The 22569-nt window shown below is 50.8% G+C and overlaps 1 non-coding gene across 3 annotated transcripts in view; it reads right to left on the bottom strand.

Moving 5' to 3' along the window:
* The window catches only part of LOC138846284 (uncharacterized), a 45095-nt gene extending 23060 nt beyond the window's left edge, over window positions 1-22035 (bottom strand). For 2 of the 3 annotated variants that reach the window (XR_016211810.1, XR_016211811.1), the window contains exon 1: window positions 14050-22035. This is a non-coding gene — a transcript (uncharacterized LOC138846284). The remainder of the gene's footprint in view (window positions 1-14049) is intronic. The other variant, XR_016211812.1, reaches the window with a different exon arrangement.
* Between the last annotated feature and the right edge of the window lie 534 nt (window positions 22036-22569).

Here is a 22569-nt window from a genome sequence, read left to right as displayed (position 1 = left end):
CCTGAAAACACCGCTTCCCTTCCCAAAATTCAACAACAGTCACAAAACCCATCCTGACTGCAAAGCCAGGAAAACCGGAAACAGACAGTTCTCCAGAGAAGACACACAACAAGCCCATGGAAGACACCGGGCATCACGAGGCATTGGAGAAGCACAACGGGAAGCCTCAGCGCGATGCCACCTCACACCCAGTAAGACGGCTACTGTCAGGAGGAGGAGGAGAAACGGGGTGTTGATAGCGGTGTGGAGGAACTGGGTCCCTTGTTCACTTTGGATTCCGAGGAATCGAGAACGGTGCAGCCCTTACGGGAAGCAGCATACGACCTCTCCGCAAAGTAAGCATGGACCTGCCACGCGAACCAACAAGTGCGCCTCTGGGGACGCACCAAGAGGACTGGAAGCCAGGTTCATGGCGGCATGATCCACAGCAGCTGCATTACCCACAGCGGCCAGAGGGGGCAGCCACCCAAGCGCCTGTCACCAAAGCACAGAACACACATACAACGGATTAGCCAGCCTCCAAAAGGAAGCAAACACACTGCAATATGAGTGGAATAAGGCAGTGATGAGGAGACACATGCCGCAGGATTCCACTTACAGGAGGTGCTTAACAGTGTCCAATTCGGGGGGCCGGTGCTGAGGCACAGCCAATTAAGCTGCCGCCTGCCATGCCAGCATCCTATCAGAGTGTCAGTTTGAGCCCTGGCTGCTCCACTTCTGATTCAGCTCCTTGCTAATGCCCCTGGGAAAGCAGCGGAAGATGGTCTAAGTGCCTGGGCACTAAGGCCTGGCCCAACCCCAGCCATCTGGGGAGTGAACCAATGGATAGAAGATCTCTCTCTCTCTCTGGCTCTCCTCCATTGCTCTCTTCACACACTTCCTGCCCATATAGGTGCAACATCTCCAGAGCTGATGGATGCAGCTTTTCTGCCTTTTCTATGAGATGTGCTGGTCTGGAGCTGCTTTAGTCTATGCATCAGAAGCCAGAGCCCCCAGGAGCCCAGGAGCGGGCCTCGTTCAGTGTCAGGAGCACACGGCCGACACCAGGACGGCTCATTTGCACCTGCTCATTTGCAAGGTGTTGGACTTTCTCGCCTACAAGGGACCTTCGACCGCTGCCCACCGCACTCGCACAAGGTCATCCCCTCCCACAAACACACTGACAGTGATGTGAGGCCCACTGGGATGACCCAGGTTCAAGTTCAGCAGGACCTCCCTCTGGGCCAAGTTCAGACAAGGCAGGGCTATCTCTAGGAAGAATGTCTCCCTCCTGCCTTCCTCTTCCCTCTCCTTTCAAAAGCAGCCGGGGACTCTCCTGGCCGTGAACCCTACCCCAGCCCTGGGACAGCAGCCTCCTTTTCCTGAGTCCCTGTCTCTACCTAGGTCACTTAGAAGGACTCAGATTTGCTGAGGCTCGGAGTTAGAAATGGGGGAGGGTCTTCCCCCTGCTTTGGACAGCAAGAGGCAGAAGCGGCCCACCCTTGGAGGGGTCGAGCGCCACAGTGGTACAGGCAAGGGATGGGGAGAGAGCCAGCCAGCCTGTGTCAGCTTTGCAAACACACTGGTCATCTAAAAGTCTCTGCATCACTTGCATCAGCATCTCTCTGGTGGCCTGGATGTCTGCGACACTGAGCAGGTGGGAGGCAGTAGGGCTGCTCCCTCCAAGCCCTTGCCACCTCCCCCCTGCCCCACCACCACCACCAGGCTCATGGCAGGGGGCTGAGGCAGGTGCACAGCGGGAGTCACTTCCCCCTGGCTTGTGCCTTGACATCTGGAACCCAGCCAGAGTCAGGCTTAGTGGGACTTTGTAGGTCACTCCTCAGAGGCTGGTATTTTTAGATTCAATAACAGAAATAGCTCGTCTGGGCTTCTCACGTTATCACCCAGCACTCTGCAGATGCTGTGGAAGAAGCAGAGTCTCCAGTCTGGAATACGGTGCCTTGGCTCTAAGGCCTCAGGCCGGTTACTGCACCCCTTGGAGACACAGCAAGTGCATCATAAAAGGTGCGAGGGGAGTATTCATAATATCTGCCTCCAAGGGTTAGGGCAGGAATCCAATGAATTAATCTGCAATCCAGCCCATCTCCGCCTCACTTCACCCGCACACTGTTACACCTGTTGGCTGCTGTTGGACCAGCCTGTACTGTCCGGATACCACAGTCATCACTTCATACGGCCTCACTCCCAGCCTAAGTATCTCCTTTTTAAAAAATTAAGACTTATTAGTGTATTTGAAGGGCAGAGTTACAGAGAGAGAAGGACACACACACACACACACACAGATCTTTCATTCACTGGTTCATTCCCCAGATGGCTACAATGGCAAGAGCTGGGCCAGCCCAAAGCCAAGAGCCAGGAGCTTCTTCCAGGTCTCCCACATAGGTGCAAGAGCCCAAGCGCTTGGGCCATCTGCTGCTGCTTTCCCAGGTGCATTAGCAGGGAGCTGGATCAGAAGTGGAGCAGCTGGGATTTGAACCAGCACCTGTATGGGATGCTGGTGCTGCAGGCAGAGGCTTAACCCACTGTGCCACAACACCATGACCCTGGCCTACGTTTTACCACCAACCTGGCTTGGAACATTTGAGTTCAAGACTCCAGCCTGGAATGTCTACAATAAGCCACACGTGCACAAGGAGTCTTCAACAGGTACATGAGTATTATGAAAAAAACTCTGCATGGATGCCAAAGAGGCTTTGCACCAAAATAAACTTATCCTGGAATTCCACTTTCAGTGAACTTCTTAGAGGACCCTCTGGCGGGTCTGAAGCCTGGTAGATGCAGAAATGTGACGTTATGAGCTCATCAAAATGGAGTCTATGATTGGAAGCAGCGGTACTGTGGGTTCAGCAGCCACGTGCGATGCAGACATCCCCTGGGAACGCTGGTTCCAGGCCTGCCCGCTCCACTTCCCACCCAGCTCCCTGCTAATGTGCCTGGGAAAGCAACAGAGGATGGCCTAGGTGCTCGGGTCACTGCACCCACATGGGAGACCTGGAAGAAGCTCCTGGCTCCTGGCATCAGCCTGCCCCATCTCCTGCCACTGTGGCTATTTGGGGAGTAAACCAACAGATGGAAGTTCTGTCTCTCTCTCTCTTTCTCCCCCACTCTTCTCTTTCTCTGTAACTCCAATTTTCAAATAAATTAGCCCTTTAAAGAGAGAGAGAGAAGCAGCAGTGTCAGACTCTGTAAGCTGATAACAATGACTTTGAAAGCCAAAGAAGCCAGTGCTGGGTTTCAAATGACAAAGAAAGCAGTCCAGAAAACTGGAAATACTCGAGTCACAGCCAGGGCAGTAACAATACAGCCCACATGAAGCGCATTTGCAGGTGGGAAGTGTCCTTGGTCTAGTCGGTACTGACCCTGAAATTTACAAACATAAAGCAATGGTGCATGCTGGGAAGTCCTACACACACAGGACGTCAGTGTCCAATAAGGGTGACATTCCCAACCAGCGGGAAGTGGCAGATCTGTTTCATAAATTAAGTTAGGGTCTAGTGTCTTTACAGTGCACTGTTCACACTAAACACAAATGGAAAGCCCAAATGGATGAAGGCACTACACTTTTTCACTTAAAAAATTGTAAAGACCTACAGGAAAATGTAAGGGAGGACGTCCTTGCTCTCGCGTGGAAAAGGCGCAAGAGTAAAGAAAGAAACCATAAAGAGAAAACTTATAAGCTTGAGTGCATAAACATTTAAATACTGCAAAAGACCTAAAGATGTTGCAAAGAAACGGGAGAGGAAACAACAAATTAGAAAGAAAACAACAGGACCAGGCAAACGATGAACAAAATACCTGAGTTCTCTCCCCCCCCCCCTCTCTTTTTTAAAGATGCACTTAATTATCTGAAGGAGAGAGAAAGAGGGAGAAAAAGTTCATCTGCTGGTCCACTCCCTAGATACCCGCAACAGCCAGGGCTGGGTGACACTGGAGCCAGGAGCCTGTACCTCCCTCCACTTGTGCCTTGTGGGTGGCAGGGGCCATGGCCATTCTCCACTGCCTTCCCAGGAACATCAGCAGGGAGCTGGATTGGAGGTGGAGCAGCTGGGGCTTGAACCAGCGCTCCGATATGGGATGCGGGCATTGCAGGCAGCAGCTTAACCTGCTGGCTCCCCATAGCTTTGTAGCTTTGCAACCCAGTGGGATCACAGAGCGCTGAGTTACCCCAAAGCCCAAGAAGACCCCATTCTTGGGGTCTGAAGGCAGATAGGATGAGCAGAGGAAGGACCTTGCAAAAAAAGTGCCATTGTGCTGAGACCAGAAGCTGAGTGCAGCGATATGAAGGGAGGGAGGGAAGGAGCCAGGGGTCCAGGCAAAGGGGCAGAAGCAGCAAGAGGGCCAGGGGCCTGCGAGAGGAGTGACCAGGCGGGTAGGCAGGGCCGTGCGAGGTGACCTCGAGAACTGTGTGTTTCGCTGCAGGTACAGACAGGTGTGGTCCTTGAATACCTCTTATAAATCAGTAAACCAGCACTAGCCCTCCAGCGAGCAGGTGCACTGAGGTGGAACAGCCAAGCCTGGGTCCCTCTGCACAGACTCTGGAGTTTACCAGAAGGACATCATCCGGCGTGTGGGGAAACATTAGGTCTGAGAAAGTCCATCACGGAGCAATCGAAAATGAGTCTGCAAGAGACAGAAGGTGGCTACGTGGTTGACTGCAGCCGAGGGCATGGGAAGGGGCTGGAAGCGCGCCCGAGGGACCTGTCTGGGTGATGGAGACACTTGGAACTGGGCTGCAGCCACGCTGCGCAGCTCTGTAATTCGGTGAGAAGTCAGTGCCTTGTGCGTTTCAATTTTTGCATTTTATGACATGGAAATTATGCTTCCATTAGGCTATTAAAAAAACATAGCTTTTTAGTCTCTCCAATAATCAAAGAAAGGGAAACTAAAACAGATCACTTCTTTTTTTTTTACCTTTCAACTTTGTGCACAGTTTAAGAAATAACAATGCTCAGTGTTGGTGAAATGTAGGGAAGTGGGTGTTTCCACAGAAGTCTGATAAACTTGACAATTATTATCAAAGCCACACTACTTTGTCTTCTGCCTTTGAATTTGATATAATGAAATAATCATGACTGTGTAAAACAAAATTAAGCATGAGCATGTTTATCAAAAGAACATCGCGACAATGAGACAAAATAGGAAAAGTTAAATGCTGAGTAGCAGTCCGTTGTTCAAATATGCAATGGTAAAGTTCTATTTAATTATTTAAGGCTAGGCTTCAGAAGGCGGCATAAGTACATGAAGAAGTGATACACTCGGTGAACAGATTATTATAAAAAGATTATGGGGGCTGGCGCTGTGGCATAGCGGCTTAAGCCTCCGCACCCAGTGCCGGCATCCCATATGGGCACTGGTTTGAGTCCTGGCTGCTCCACTTCCAATTCAGTTCCCTGCAGATGTACCTTGGAAAGCAGCAGAATGTGGTCCAAGTCCTTGGGCCCCTACACCCACATGGGTGACCCAGAAGAAGCTCCTGGCTCCTGACTTTGGATCAATTGTGGCCATGGGGGTGGGGATGATGGTAAACCAGCAGATGAAAGATGTCTCTCTCTGTGTGTGTCTCCCTCACTCTGTCTCTCTGTAACCTGGGAGACTCAGCCTGGCCCAGCCGTAGCATTCTCTTGTTCACTTACATGGATTGCATTGCTCAGCTTTGTCTGGGTTTTTTTTGTTGTTGTTGTCATCGTTCTTGTCATCATTCTCCCTGCTCGGGCTATTCTATCTGCGAGTTTGCAGCAGCTCTGCATCCCATGTCCTCTGCACGCTGCGAGAACTCTCTTATCTAAGGCAGGTCTTTCTGAGACAGACGGCAGAAAGAGAGGGATGGCAGGACTCAGGAGTCTCCTTAGAGCTGCCGCCGGGAAGGGGCAGGCTGCTTCCCATCGCACTACATTGGCCACAGCGCTCATGTCGTGAATCTCAGCCCTGTCAGGCAGGCAAAGCCTCCTAAGCTTCCCCCTGGAGGGGCTGCCAGGCTCACAGCAGTGGGTGCTGTGGAAGAAGCCGTGAACTGTGAAGACAGGAGTGCCATCCATCACACTTAGCAGCATCTCCAACTTGTCCTATATCATGGCTTTAGTTTTATTTGTCTATGCATTTATGTGTCTGTTTATTTTTGCTTGAGGCTAGCTATGAGCATTAAATTTGCTTTTTAAATATATATACGCACACACACACACACACACACACTTCTTTGGCTCAGTATTTCATGTATGCCTTCGAGTGCTGACAGCAGCCTCTGCCCCTCCCCCTCCGGCTCCTCCCTTGTTGAATCCCCACAAGAAACACTCGAAGTACTTAACAGCAAATTCGCTCCATATTTCTCTCTACTCCGTTAAGTGACAAGCATACTTAGCTACTTCTTGAATTGGCCTGAGTCTGGGCTCTCTCAGCGGTCACCGTGGAAGACGAGGCACAAGCGTGTCCTCCTCCCTGGAAGCCCAGCACATGGCCGTGTCCCCGGCCGGCCTCGGCACCTGCCCCGGGGCGGATGGGCTGAGTGCCTGCCAACACTGCACTGTGGGGACGCCACGCCCGCCAAGGGGTGGGCACGCTGCAAGTGCTCTAGCTTTTCTGCTTGGTCTTGGTTCTTGTCTGTTCTGCTGTGTGGCACCTTTTCATTTGTTCAGTTGTGTTTGATGACCACATTTCACCCCTAAACCCTCTGCCTGGGATCTAAATCTCCTCTCAACATGTTCGGGCCATGAAGCACTCCAGCGGGATCATTTCCTTAGGAAGTCTCAGGCTCACTCGCTCTCTCTCTCCCCTCTCCCCTCCCCTCCGCTTCCCCTCCCTTCTCCAGCCCAGCCCTACGGCTTTCAGGCTAACAGAAATCTGGTTGCTGCTCCATTCTCTCACTGCCTAGGGTGCCGTGTCTCCTTCCGTCGGCTACCGTGCATCCATCCGTACCTGTCCCGTGTTATCTCCACATCTTTCTGGGCAGCTGTTGCACCGTGAGTCTAGTGGGGTTTCAGAAGGAAGCAAAGTAGCTGCATGTGTCTCATCTTCCATTATCACCACCAACTCTTGCTGTCCTAACTAGAAGAAAATCACGGATAGACTGGCTTGGCAATCCACAAGTCAGAAAAGAAGTAGAAGTACTGAACGTTCATTGAACCAGATTAATCAAACCTCATGCATCTGTCTGCTTCCTGGAGACAGGTGGCCCAGCCCATGGGACCATCAAAGTCCACGTCTTTTCTTGTCGGGAGCTGGACGGGCACTGCCACTGCTGTCCTCTGGGGTCCCCTTCTCTCTCCTGCCATTTTCGACCAGCCCTTTCCTCTCAACATGTTGTGTTTTCATTCAAGGCATAGACAAGTCTGACTGACCTGGAAGGCTTTCTGTATGCCATGACTGAAGTCCTTCATGCGTCGGTACTATCTTTCACACACAGAGGGAACACTGATTTCTGAAGTTTGTCACCAAGGACACTTCATTTTAGGGCTGAGGGGCGGGTTTTATGGCCCAGTGGGTTAAGCCGCTGCTTGCCATACCAGCATCCCATATTGGACTGCAATCCAACTTCCTGCTAATGCACCTGGGAATGCAGCAGGTAGTGGACCCAGTGCTGGGGACCCTGGAACCCGCTGGGGTGATCTGGATGGAATTCTGGGCCCCTACCTTTGGCCTGGCACAACCTGGTCCATTGTGGCCATTTGGGAAGTGAACCAGTAGATGCCAAAGCTCTTTCTCTATGTCTCATCCTCTCTTCTTTTCAAACAGGTAAGTCAATCTTAAAAAAAAAAAAAAAGCCACAATTTCTCCATTGAGCTCAGGCTACTACAAAAATCTTAGAGAGAGAATGGGTTAAAATGATGCTTATTTGGTGCAAAATTTCAAATCCATGCATAGTTTTTTTTTCATAATAGACATGTTCCTTTAATTTTATGAAGTACCCTTATACAACCATAGATATGTTTATAAAGTCCAAAGTTTTAATCCAGCAGATGTTAAACCCAAGTTACACATCACCAGGAAAAGGAAATTATCCCCGCCCTGAGTGTGAAGCATCACAAGCAGCGTAAACGCCAGTCCCTCAGTATTCACCGCTGAGCTGATGAAAAGCTACTGCACAGCCTCCACATAAAGAGCACAGTCCAGGCCGCACCACGACACGGGAAAACAGCACACAGGAAAAAACAGTCACGTGTAAGCTCTGGCCCCAAGGCCATTAGAATGTAGTAACTGGAATATTTTAAAAATGTGATCCGATGCCAATAAACCTAGATCAAATAACCCAAAAGAAGGCAAAAAGAGAAACACAAGAAAGAAAAATTGAGGGAATAACCAAAAAAAAAATGCAATGGTAAACTTAAATCTACACATGTCAATAATTATATTAAGTGTAAATGGTCCAAACTCATAAATTAAAAGACGTACGTCATCAGAATAGAATTAACATATGTCTCAACGCTGGGTTATCTACAGGAAATGCATTGAAAATGTGATTATAAAGGGAAACACCAATCAGAAAAAAGCTTGAGTGGCTATTTTAGCATCAAGGCAGACAAGATCAAAAGAAGGCAAAAAAGAAGACAAAGAAAGAGATTACGTGGTTATAAAGATGTTACATAGCCAGGAAAGGGTCAACTCGTCAGGAAGACCCAGTAATCCTAAGCAAGTACCTCCCAATTCAGCCACACAACACACACACCAAGACCCGGCAGCACTGGGAGAAGATACCCACACTCAAGTCTAGGATCCGTTCACACTCCCACCCAGTAACACAGCATGTGCACAGAAAACCACCTGAACCGGTTATCAACCAAATTAATCCCCGTGACATTTCATAGAACATTCTGCCCCACAGCACATACACATCCTCGCCCAGTGCCAACACAGGCCACCTCCTGGATCCTAAAACAAATCAGCAAATTTAAAAAAAAAAAGTGAAATAATTCAATGTCAGTCCACTAGCCATAAAGAAATTAAACTAGAAACGAGAAACAGAAAGACGAGAAAAGTACCCATCACTTGGAAGTCTAACAACGCACTTCTGGATCATCCACAAGTCAGAGAAGAATTCTCAAAAGACACTAAAATACTCTGAATCAAACTGGACCATATAAAAATATAACATCAAAATGTGTAGGATATAACTAAAGCAGAGCTTAAAGAGAAAAACATGGTACTAAAGGCTTCTATTGGAAAAGAAGAAAGGTGTCAAGTCGATAATCATAGCTTCTACTTGAAGAAAACAAAAAGCTAAACATCCCCCAAGCCTGCAGGAGAAAAGAAGTAATAAAGATAAAATCAGGGATCGATGAAACCGAAAGCAAAAACAGCAGGGGAAAAAAATCTACGAAATCAAAAATATCTTATCATAAACCTCAACCAACACTTGTAAGAGAACAAAAAGAAAATACACATACCCCCACACACACACACACACAGAGAGAGAGACAGACAGACAGACATATATATATTCCTAGCCATCAAGAATGAAAAGGAGAGGCTGGTGCTGTGGCCGGTCCTGCAGTGCCGGCATCCCATATCGTCACCGGTTCAAGTCCTGGCTGCTCCACTTTCAATCCAGCTCCCTGCTGATGTCCTGGGAAAGCAGTGGAAGATGGCCCAAGTGCTGGGGCCCCTGCAAACTCGTGGGAGACCCAGAAGAAGCTCCTGGCTCCAGGCTTCAGCCTGGTTCAGCTCTGTCTGTTGCAGCCATTTGGAGAGTGAACTAGCAGATGGAGGACTGCTCTCCATCTCTCTGCCTCTCCCTCTCTGTGTAACTCTGGCTTTCAAAATAATTAAAAATAAATCTTTAAAAACAGCTTACAAATTCAGAAAATCAACACACAAAACTCTGTCTCTATATAATAGGAAGCATACAATTTGAAAAGAGCAGTATCATTTAGAGTAGTTCAAAAATGAAATACTTAGTATACATCTAATATGACATATGGGTAATCTATCTGCTAAAACTACATAGTGTGGATGAAAGACATCAAACTGGATTTACACAAACAGATAGACATCTTCCGTTCTTGGCCCCGAAGATTTGGCACAATAAAGATAACAATTCTCAGAGCCAGCATTGTGGCGCAGTGGGTTAAGCCACTGCCTTCGACACCAGCATCCCATATGGACACCAGTTCAAGTCCCAGCTGCTCCACTTCTGATCCAGCTCCCTGCTAATGCACCTGGGAAAGCAGCAAAGGGTGGCCCAAGGCCTTAGCCCCTGCACCCACGTAGGGACCCTAAAGAAGCCCCTGGCTCCGTCTTTTGGCCTGTCCCAGCCCTGCCTGTTGTGACCATTTGGGGAATGAACCAGTGAATGGATGATCTCTCTGTCTCTCCCTCTCTCTGTAACTCTGACTTTCAAATACATAAATAAATATTAAAAAAAAAGAAAGATGCCCAGTCTCCCCAAATTGATCTGTAGATTTAATCTCATTCAGTGAGCATCCCCAAAAAGATATTTGTGAATATTTTGTAGACTAAACAGGCTTATTCTGAAATTTATATGGGAAAGCAAATGAGCAGGCACAGCTAAAAAGTTTTTACATCAAAGAATAAAGTTACAGAAGTCAAGCTACAGAATCTCACGACTTACTACATAGCCACAGTAACCCAGACGTGATATTCATAAAGGAATATCTAGATCAATGGAACAGAATTGAAAAACCAGAAATGGATACACAAACATGGACCACTGATTCGTTTTATAAAGATGCAAAAGCTATTCAAGGGAGAAAGGACAGTCTTTTCTAGAAATTTTCTTGGAACACTTGGGCATCTTCCTGCAGATCACGGTAATAGAATAATACAACTCCAGCTTAATATCACACCATATAAAAACTTAACTCAAACACATCACGCATCCAAATGTAAAAACAAATTATAAAGCTTTTATTAGAACCTACAGGAGATAATCTTTGTGACCTGGAAGTAGCCAGTGGGTTCTGTGACATGTCACTGAGCAGCATGGGCTATAAAAGAAAAAGTGTAAGCTGTTCCCCACTAAAATCAAAGCTCCTCACAAGACGCTCTTAGAAGAATGAAAAGAAAAGCCACAGGCTGGGAAGAAATATTTGCAAATTATATATTTAGCAAAGTGCATGGCCCAAACAAAATATACAAGGAACTCTCGAAACTCAAGAGTGGGAACACAAAACTCCAAATAGCAAAACAGGCCAACAACTTAACAGATATTCTACCTACCAGATGGTAAGTAAGCACAGACACAAAATGCTCATTGTTGGTCATTGGGAATACACCAGCGAAAGACCCGAGGAGACACCCCGCACACTTACTAGAAGGCCCAAACAAAAACTATGGATATACCAAGTGCTCTGGAGAATGTAGTCGCTTGGGCTCCCCTCCGTTGCTGGGAGGCATGCGAGAGTACAGGAAGCAGTTTGGTGGTTTCTTACGAAGTTCAACATGGGCCTCTTTTCCACTAGCAGTCTCAGCCCTGGGCATTTACCCCAGAGAACTGAAAACCAAGGCTCCTACACAAACCCATGCATGCCCGCTTACAGCAGCTCTGTTCATAACCACAGCTCTGTACAACCCAGACCCAAGGCAGCCACCCTTCAATGGACGAATGAATAAACAAACTTGAACGTCTATGTGATACAGTCTGCTCCACCATCAGGTACAGCGAACCACAGCCCAGCCTCCAGACGACCTTGGGTGACTCCCAAGGACACTGTGGGGAGTGAGGGAAACTCCTCTCAAAAGGTGACACTGGGGGGGTGGGCAGTCAGCCCAGGCAGGGGAGGGCGTGCCTACCAAGGGACACCCCAGGAGGTCTGGAGGTGTGGAGTACCCAGCGCCCTGCTTGTGAAGATAGCTACACAAATCCATACAAGTGTTAAAATTCATAGGGGTGGGGCCAGCGCTGTGGTGGGGTGGGTGAAGCTGCCGCCTGCAGTGCCGGCATCCCATATAGGCACCAGTTAGAGTCCCAGCTGCTCCACTTCCTGTCCAGCTCTCTGTTATGGCCTGGAAAAGCAGTGGAAGATGGCCCAAGTCCTTAGGCTCCTGCACCCACATGGGAGACCCGGAAGAAGCTCCTGACTCCTGGCTTCAGATTGGTCCAGCTCCAGCAGTTGTGGCCAACTGGGGAGTGAACCAGAAATCAGAATACCTCTCTCTCTCTCTGCCTCTCCTCTCTCTGTGTAACTTTTCAAATAAATAAATAAATCTTTAAAAAAAATTCATAGGGCTGTTCAAGCCTGCATACTCCATATTATTATATGATCTTTTTTTTTTTAAGATGTATTTATTTAGAAAACAGTTGCGGGCAGAGAAACATAGAGAGAAAGAGAGAGAGAATCTTTCATCTTCTTCCTAGAGGACTGCAATGGCCAGGATCAAAGGCAGGAGCCTGGAACTCCATCAGGGTCTCCCACGCGGGTGCAGGGGCACAAGCACTCGGACCACCTTCTGCTGTTTTCCCAGCTGCATTAGCAGGGAGCTGGATCGGAAGTGGAGCAGCCAGGACTCTAACTAGTGCCCACGTGGGATGCTGGTGTCTGGGACGGCAGATTCACCCACTGAGCCACAACGCCAGCGTCTATAATATCATTTTTTAAAAATACAATTAAAACTAAAACAAAACAAGCCAGTGGGGCATGGGGTGGGGAGGGCGTGTCTGGACGCTCCCAGCCTGCCAAGCGTGCAGCCAGAATCAGTTCCTCCATTTCTGAGTCCGAAACGAGGGGACCAGGCTGCCATAGGCACGGCCCTCAGACCACACCCACCTTTCAGTGGGTCCCACCCACCCACTGCCTCCCTTCTCAAGGCACAATTCCGGAACACTCCCACCACGCAAGTCCCTCCTGCCCCTGCTGAGGGCTCCAGGTAGCAGGCCCTGCAGAACAAGAGCTAAGCAGGGACCTGCTGGATCTGGGTGGCAGCTCCACAGGCTGCACCCCCGAAGACGAGGAGAACACCCGGCCGTCCAATCAGACACAGCTGCAATGAACTTCCTGGCTGTTTCCTGGTGAGTGGAGTCCAGCCCCAGCCGGCCACGCTGGGCTGGCGGCCTGTGCCTTTGTGCCACTTCTAGGAACACGCATGTAACACGAGGGCCCTGGGGGCTCCCTCTGACCCCACAAGAACCTACACACAGCTGTATTTGCCTGCAAGCAAATCAAGCCACATTTTTTTAAGTTGTATTTATTATTTAGTTGAAAGGCAGAGTGACAGAGAGAGGGAGAACAGATTGCCAATGATTGCAACGGCTGGGGCTGCGCCAGACGGAAGCCAGGAGCCAGGAACTCCATCCAGTTCTCCTTCGTGGGTGCAGGGCCCCCCAGGAAACTTGGCTCGTCTTCCATGGGTTCCCAAGCACACCAGCAGGGAGCCGTGTTGGAAGCAGCTCAGCTGGGTCTTGAACCAGCGCTCGCATGGGACGCCAGTGTCAGAGCAGCAGGTTAACCCCAGAGCCACAGCCTGCGGTTGGCTCCAAGCCTTTTTCCAATGCAGGCACTGCCTAGCCTTTGAACGCCCCTCCCCCATTCGTTCCCATATCCCCCCTCCCCATTCTCACAGTCTGCCTAGCTCCAGGCCTCTTAATGTACATACTTACACACACACACACACACTCACAGTCTGCCACTGCCTGGGGTTCCAACCCTGGAACCTGCTTTTCCGTGCCGTCTGGATGAGTGTGATGGTCAGCTAAGCTTAGAAGCCAGCACTGGGGTTGGTGCTGTGTCGGAGCAGGTTAAAGCCCCAGCCTGCACTGCCAGCTTCGTATGTGAGCGCCAGTTTGAGACCCGGCTGCTCCTCTCCTGATCCAGCTCTCTGCTGTGGCCTGGGAAAGCAGCAGAAGATGGCCCAAGTCCTTGGGCCCCTGCACCCATGTGGGAGACCCGGAAAAAGCTCCTGGATCCTGGCTTCAGATAGGTGCAGCTTCGGCCATTGCGGCCACCTGGGGAGTGAACCAGCGGATGAAGACCTCTCTCTCTCTCTCTCTCTCTCTCTCTCTCTCTGCCTTTCTCTGTAACTCTTTCAAACAAATAAAATAAATCTTCAAAAAAGGGAGCAGCAGCAGCCAGCTGACCTAAGGGCTCCCAGGCTCTGCTTCCTTACCCGTTGCTGGGCCCACAGGGGCAGAGGCGGGTTCTGGATGTGACCCAGGTGGAGCTGGGCTGGGGCAGCCCCTGGCTCTGGCTGCACACGCTTGCACGCTACAGTCCAACTGTGCCAAAGGCCGGTAGAGAACACAGGGAGAACTTCCATTCTTGCTATGGAAGCCAGTCAACCCGTGGGCCGGCTTGAGGGGGAGGCGGACAAATTCGGACTGCGGAAACAGCAGGAGGCGCCCTGACCCGGAAGTGCACTCCGCCACCCGGAAGTGCTTGTGCCTCCCCCCCACCCCACCCCGGGCACGGGCCGAGGTGGTAACTGGGTCTGTCCGGCTCTCCCCAGTTTGCACACGGTGTCTTCGTGCCGCTTCCAAGAAGCAGAGCGCTTCACGAAGGCAAATGTGTCGTTCTCCCTCCCCAAACTTCAGGCCTCTAGTTGCCAAGCCCTTCCCACGCTCAGAGTGGAGTCAGCCAGAGGAGGACCTGGGTGGGGGGCTGCGCCACCTGGAAGAGCGCCGATGACATCATCCAGAGCCCTTTTTTTTTTTTTTTTTTTTTGCACAAACAGCTGTAATTTATGGATGTTCTTCCGAGAGGAATTAGTCAATATATTTGTTTTCCCTTTGATATACAGCCACAGGAGCGCGGCAAGCCTGAGGTTTATTAAGCCTTGCCAATTTTCTGCCGCTGCTCAGCGCTATAGATTTTGCTCGAGGAGTGGGCTGGTTCCATCCTAATACAGGGGAAAAAAATCATTTCAAATACTGAAACGCCTTCCAGCTCTCGGAACAAGAGCTCAGGGCGCCCTAGGAGACCAGCAGCAGCCTTGGGAACTGAAGACAGCTTGTTCCCGCAGTTGCGATGCCTGGGGGGCGGGGCTGGGAATTGGGGAGAGAGCTGCAGGTGCACACTGCTGACCACCCAGTCGTAAGGTGGGGACACACACTCCTTCCCCCGTGCTGAGGGGTCTGCACTTGGGGGCAAGGCCCCCTCCTAGCCAATTTGGAAGGTGGCCAGTGGGCCAGCCAGAGCTGGGGTGTGCAGGTCTAACCACCTCGCCTAACCACCTTGAAAAAGGGCACAGCTTCCGAGTTAGCTGAGGGGACCCTGTAGGTTCCAAAGAGAATTCCTGGGAGCGACAGCCTCACACGGGGAAGACACACAGTCCCGTGGAGCAGGAGCAAACCTCAGCATGCATAACCATCACCCAGATGCGTGTGAAGTGCAGATTCCCAGGCGCCACCTCACCCCACAGGGTGATTCAACAAGCAAAGGAGAGGGCCCAGGACTGAGCATTTTATTGGAAAGCCTTAGCAATGGACCCACTGACCTCCTCACCTCAGTTCAGCACTCCTTAAAGAAATGAGGTCCCTCTGTGTGTGAGCAGAACCCTGACCCCTTGGTGGGGCACAGGGAGAGACAGCACTCACACTCAGATACACACATGCACAGACTCACACATTCAGACACACACAGGGACATGCACAAGCTCACATCTGCACATGCACACCCATAGGCACACATGGAGACATGTGACAACACACGGAAACACACACATGCATACACACAGACACACCTTCGGAAACACACACATATACATGGACACACGTGAAGACATGCATACATGCACATCCAGACACAATCCAGACATGCACACCCATAGGCACACATGGAGACATGTGACAACACATTGAAACACACATGCATACACACAGACACACCTTCAGACATGTACATACATGGGTGGTCACACGTGAAGACATGAGGACATGACACACACCTGTATACATACACATCCAGACATGCACACACACAGGCACGCATGAAGACAAGAAGCACAGAGCAAAAGACACTCCACAGAGACATACTTACGCATGTATAGATATATAGGCACATAGACACACAAATGCACACACATACATAGACATACATGAAGACATACATGTGTGCACATAGAGATACACACAACATCCAAAGACACACACATTCATACACATAGGCACACAGATACACACATGGACATGCAAACACACATGAACACCACACACTCATATAGACACACATGCAGGCAGGCATGTGCAGGCATGTACACGGGCATGTGCAGGCACACATGCCCACCTCCTCAGCCTCCCAGACCTTGTGCTCTTCTCGGGCTCAGCTGTTTGAACACAAAGACGTGGCGGAGGAAATCCCAGGTCTGCTGATAAAACTGGAGATTGGGAAGAATCAACCAACCTCACATTTACACAGGGACCACAGGTCTGCAGCTCCCGGGAGACCGTGGGACGACGTCCGTGTGTGTTTGAGTCCTGTGTATATTGACTCTGTCAAGAAAACTGACTCTGCAGAGCAGCATGCACCCACCCAGGCGGCCCGGAGCTCCCAGGAGCCAGCACGCTGTTGACTTATGTTAACACTCCAGTGTTAAAGCACCTCCTGGAAGGCCCAGAGACCACCCTTCCCCCACCCCACATCCGGAAAGGGAGACAGGGAGGGTGCCATACCCTGGGCATCGTGACAGCTTCACAGGGCCCTCTGACACTGCCTGGGTAGCACTCAGAATGGCAGTGGAGCAGGCAGGGGTTGGCCAGGCCATCCCTGTAGCTGTCCCCTGGCGGGATGTAGATTCCAAGGGACCATGGTGGCACTTGCTTTGTTCACGTATGCCGGTGACATACAGATATTCGGTAAAAATTAGAAACCTCTTATTAAGTGGGCAGGCCATGACGAGGGGTCAGGGTTAGTGCCAGTTGCCAGAGGCGTCGTCATCGTCACCACGCTTCTTGGGTGGGGAGGTGCCTGTCACCTCCAATGCCAGGGCTTAGGGTCCCATTCTCATCCCTCCACCCCTGCCTGCTCTACCCCAGGGCTCACCCGAGTCTTCCCTGACTCAGTGCTGTGTTATCTCCAGGCGAAATGGGAAACCTGAAAGATGATGCAAGGCACAGGACAAAGCCAGGGTGAGGCTGTGCCCAGGGGCACAGGTGATACCCAGGGCGATGACAGAGGTGAAGATCAGCAAGCCAGGCCCTGGATCAGATCAGGGCTGAGTCCCTTCTGCACCCCAGCTTCTCTCTGGGCACCACATCCAGACCTCTCCTGCCCGTGGCCTTGGCTGCCAGGTCCCTGGGGGCCTCCCATGCTCCCCTCCCCCTCCTCCCACAAAACCTCTGGGCTCAGAGCCAAGGCTTCATCAACAGCTGAGACTTGGCGTCCATCACGGAAAACATCTGATTCCAGCCAAGGAGGAGGAGAAAAGACCAGACTTCCCTCCCCTGCCCCCTGCCCCCAACTGAAACAAACCGAACACGCACAAAGCACAGAATCCGCCTAGCCCACAAAATCCACAGCAACTGTGGGAGGTTGTAGCTGTTGTTTTATCGATGCTATTAGAATCTAGACCAGGCGTGGGGCACATCCAGCCCACAGGCCACCCAAGGCCCATGGAATCACTGGGGCTGGCTCTGCCAAGGCAAGCGCAGACAGGACTCCAAGTTCAACACAGGGACAGCAGGCTCATCTTTAAGTTGATGATTTTGTGTGGCCCATGAATGATGTTCCACATAACCACATGGCCCTTAGCAGGGAAAAAAAATCCCCCACTCCTGATACAAATTCAAGAAGGGCATTAGAAGTAGGAAATGCTTGCACATGGGTAAGCGTAAGATACTTCCACCTTGATTTTTTTAATTTTTAAATTTATTTATTTATTTATTTGAAAGGTGGAATGAAAAAAAGACAGAAAGAGAGAGTTCTGCTGGTTCACTCCCTAGATAGCCACAACAGCCAAGGCTAGATCAGGCCCAAGCCAGGAGCTTGGAACTCCATCTGGGTCTCCCACAAGGGCAGCAGGGACCCAGCAGGGCCATCATCTGCTGTTTTCCAGGCGCATTAGCAGGGAGCTGAATGGGAAGTGGAACAGCTGGGACTTGAACCAGCAGCAGTTTAACCTGCTGTGCTGCCAGCCACTAACATTTAAGTTGTAAATATCTTTTAGAGAGGACTGTTTGAAACAAACACAGTGACACTACAGCACCTGCTTTATAATATATGTAAACACGAATGTAGGAAAAACAGTAAAGGGTAGGTACAAATTGGGGTACAATTAGGCCATGTGTTAATAGTAAATTGATGGAGTACTACATAAAATTAGACTGTATTGCCACACTAACACCATCACTGAAAAGCAAAGGAAGATTGTGAATAAGCCAACAAGAAGACAAAAGTTGCCTAATCTGAAAGAAAAAAAGAAACAGAAAATATGGGACAAATGGAAAATAAATTGCAACATAGATTCAAGCCCAACTATTGTACTCATCACACTAAATATAAATGATACAAATATCCCAATCAAAAGGCAGATTCCAAATTACACGACCAAACAAGACCTGCCGTATACACTGCTTACAAGAAATCCACTCCAAATACAAAGTCACAGACAGTTTACAGGTAAGAGCCTGGGAGGGGGATCCAGGTGGAGTGGCTGTATTGACAACAAAGTAGAGGTTGCAGTTTGCAAAATCACCCATTGGATATCCTGCAAAGGCTCAGGTGTCGAGGACTTGGTTCCCAAAGTCTTAAGTCAGTGGTTAATGGTGTAATATCAGAGAAGTGATGGAATCATGGAGTCTAGTGTGCTGAAAAGCTGGCTGGTGGAGTAGATTTCAGAGCGAATAATGTTACTCTGGACGAGGGGGCGTGGAGAAGCCAAGCTGGACTGATGAAGGAAGCCAACAGGCAGAGCACAAACCAACTCTAGCTGCCGTCCGGCCATGATGGCTTCGACTTCTGGAAGTTTCTGGAGCAGGCAATGACCCTACGCGGCTGTCATCCCAGGACCAGCTCTGCTTCCTATTGCCAGCATCTTGTTCCTCGTGCTCTACAAATCCAGGTGTCCGACCCAGGCATGGGATTTTTATCTGGCCCACATTCGTTCACAGTCTAAAGGATGAGACTCCTGGCCAGCGCCACGGCTCACTAGGCTAATCCTCCACCTTGCAGCGCCGGCACACCGGGTTCTAGTCCCGGTCGGGGTGCCAGATTCTGTCCCGGTTGCCCCTCTTCCAGGCCAGCTCTCTGCTGTGGCCCGGGAGTGCAGTGGAGGATGGCCCAAGTGCTTGGGCCCTGCACCCCATGGGAGACCAGGATAAGTACCTGGCTCCTGCCATCGGATCAGTGCGGTGCGCCGGCCGCAGCGCACCGGCCATGGTGGCCATTGGAGGGTGAACCAACGGCAAAGGAAGACCTTTCTCTTTGTCTCTCTCTCTCTCACTGTCCACTCTGCCTGTCAAAAAAAAAAAAGGATGAGACTCCTGTTTGTGGCTACAGTGCTCTCCATCCAGAGTAGCGTCCTCAGCCTACCCGCTAATCCCTTACTCCCTCCTCGCCCCATTCCCAGCTAACCACTAGTCTCTCCCAGCTACTGCACGTTAGTTTCACTTTCTGGAATTTTATGCAAACAGAATCATACACGCTATGTCGTCTTCTTTGTCTGACTTCTTCAATGTAGTACAATTGTTTTCAGAGCCGTTCATCTTGTTTTGTGCATTGATAATTCACTTCCTTGTATTGATTGGTAATATTCCACCGTGTGGCTCACTTCTCTGTTCTCCTAGGGCTGAATATGGGGGTCTTTTCTAATTTAGGGTTATCAGAAATAAGCTTCGGGGGGCTGGCGCTGTGGCTCACTTGGTTAATCCTCCACCTGCAGCGCCGGCATCCCATATGGGCTCTGGGTTCTAGTCCTGGTTGCTCCTCTTCCAGTCCAGCTCTCTGCTGTGGCCCGGGAAGGCAGTGGAGGATGGCCCAAGTGCTTGGGCCCTGCACCCGCATGGGAGACCAGGAGGAAGCACCTGGCTCCTGGCTTCGGATTGGCATAGTTCTGGCCATGGTGGCCATGGGAGTGAACCAATGGAAGGAAGACCTTTCTCTCTGTCTCTTGTCTCTCACTGTCTAACTCTATCTGTCAAATAAAAAAAAAAGAAGAAGAAAGGAGCTTGGTAGGTATTATCTAGGGATTTCTGAGGACATAGTTTTTATTTCTCTTGGGTATATAACAAGAAGAATAGAGCAGCTGTGTGTTTGGTTTCTTAACCTGTGCTCCAAAATGGCTGGGCCAATTCCATTGCCACGAGCAAAGCATGAGAATTCTGATTCACCCACAGCAATGCCAACCTCTGGTAGAGCGGTCTTGAGTGGAGTGAGTGTTATCTCAGCGTGCTGGGAATTGGTGTTTCCCTCACGACTGGCTGAGTGGAGCATCTTTTCATGTGCTGTGTTCCATTTGTGCAAGTTCTTTTGTGTTTTCCAGTTCTTCCCTGCATTTTCCTGTTGGTTTCTGTGCTATCACAGAGCTGGAAAGCAGAACAAGGGGGAAAGAGGATTGGAGAGAGCTATTGGGGAAGCCACAGGTTTCCTGAAGGAAGGGAAGGAACACATCGCCATAAGTCCCTGTGGGAGAAGAGCCTTATCAGCAGGGGCACCTCAGGTGCAAAGGCCCTGGGGCAGCAGAGTGCTTGGCGCGCGTGCTGATTGCAAGGTCTGGGACAGAGGAAACTTAAGAAGAGAGGCAGAAGATGAGGAGGAACCCATGCAAAATTTGACCTCATGCTACGTCCAATGGGACACAGAATCTTAGAAGACGGACCTCATCATACACGCTCAGTCTTAAAAATCAGTGCTGGCCGATTCTTTATTCCCTAGACAGCACCCAGCCTCTGCCAGGGTTGAACTTGAATTCCAGCTTGAAGCAGCTGCTCTTCACTGGCCAGGTTTTATTCTCTGAGTTTGTGCTGCCCAGGGCCCAGGGGGGCCTTCTCCCACCATCAGCCAGAGGGCCAGGGCTGGGCACAGGCAAGCAGGGGAGGATCCGCAAATCAAGAATTATTCAAACTGCTTACTGGACTTCATTTGCCATTATGATGGGACATAAAAGTTTAAAGGCTTTTGCCCAAAGAATCTATGATTCAGCTCCATGCAAGCTCTAATAAATCTGCAAAGCCAGAATTTATCATCTCTCAATAAATGTGTCTTTTCTGCACCATCTTCGGAAAACTTGAAAATCTCACATATAAATCTCAGCCTTAGACTTCACTTTTTTCTTTCCTTTTTTTTTTTTTTTTTTTTTACTCAGTAGGTCAGCATTCTGGACTCCAAAATAGATGCTCACAGCACCCCTTCCCTTGCCCCAGTCTCTCTCCCATCCCCTGGTCCCCTTTCCCATTGCTTTGATCCTCAGGAGCCCCAGAGCAACCTGGGCGAGCTGAAACCTCCTAGAATCTTCCCTGGGTCTCAGCTGTCTCCTGTGGGGACTGAGCTGGCTGCACCATGTGGGGGAGGGTGCCTTCCCGTTCTAGGGGTTCCCGGTGGCCCTCAGCCTGTCACAAGTGCGGCTGTCTTTGGAGGCACATTGCTTGGGGGTCCCAAGAGCCAGCAAAGGAGGAAACGGCAAGGAGCCTCTCTGTGAACGTTCAAGCCCAACGGGGCACGCACAGGTCCAGGAGTAGAAGGCAAGCAGTGCACCCCTGTTTACCCACTGCAACACGGCTGACCCTGGAGACCACACAGAAAGCAAAGAAGGCGGCCACACACTGGACAATGCCAGGAGGTGCCAAAGCCACAGAGACCCAAAGGAAGGTGTGGCCTTGAGGGTGGACCTCTGACCACCACTCCAGAGCGCAGGGCTTCCTTAGGGCGGTGGAGACGCTCAAGGTATGTGAGCTAGTGGTGAGTGCGCTGAAACCACTGAATGGAGCCCCCTTTAAGGCTTACTTCTACCTTACATGAATTGCGAATTGCAGATGGGTAGAAGAGGCCAACCATTGGCAGGCTGGGGTGGAGTGGCCAGAGGCCCCTCCGCAGCCAGGACCGGAGGGCTCAGATGGTGGAGGCAAAGGCAGGGGGGAGCCGTGGGCTGAGCTGCAGTGCAGGGCGGATGGACAGGCTCCCCTCCCTACCTCCCCTTCCCCATTCTCGCCTCCTCTCCTCCATCGTCCTCTCTGTCCTCTCTCTCCCTCTCCTCCCCTTCCCTCCCCCTCCTCTCAGTCTCTCTCCTCCCCTCTCCTCCCCCTCCTCCTTCTCTCCCCTCCCCTCCCCCTCCCAGCAAGGCCGTTCCAGGATGGAGGAGGCTTTGTCGGGGTTAGCAGCCCCACAGCCCAGGAGGCCCGGGCCCCAGTGCCAGCCAGGTGTGATCCCATGATTGTCTGGGTGGGAGCTAACGGGAGCCTCGTTAGGAGAGCAGATCCCCAGATCCCCTGCTCCGCCGCGGGCCCAGCCAGGTGTGATCCCAGGATTGTCTGGGTGGGAGCTAACGGGGGCCTCGTTAGGAGAGCGGATCCCCTGCTCCACCGCGGGCCCAGCCAGGTGTCATCCCAGGATTGTCTGGGTGGGAGCTAACGGGGCCTCGTTAGGAGAGCAGATCCCCTGCTCCACCGAGGGCCCAGCCAGGTGTGATCCCAGGATTGTCTGGGTGGGAGCTAACGGGGCCTCGTTAGGAGAGCAGATCCCCTGCTCCCCTGCTCCGCCG

Source organism: Oryctolagus cuniculus, chromosome 8 (assembly GCF_051225735.1).
Source record: "Oryctolagus cuniculus isolate XC-2025 breed Fujian yellow rabbit chromosome 8, ASM5122573v1, whole genome shotgun sequence".
In the NCBI taxonomy this organism is placed as follows: domain Eukaryota; kingdom Metazoa; phylum Chordata; class Mammalia; order Lagomorpha; family Leporidae; genus Oryctolagus; species Oryctolagus cuniculus.
The sequence above is the reverse complement of the archived record's forward strand: the minus strand, read 5'-3'. Positions and strand labels throughout refer to the sequence as shown.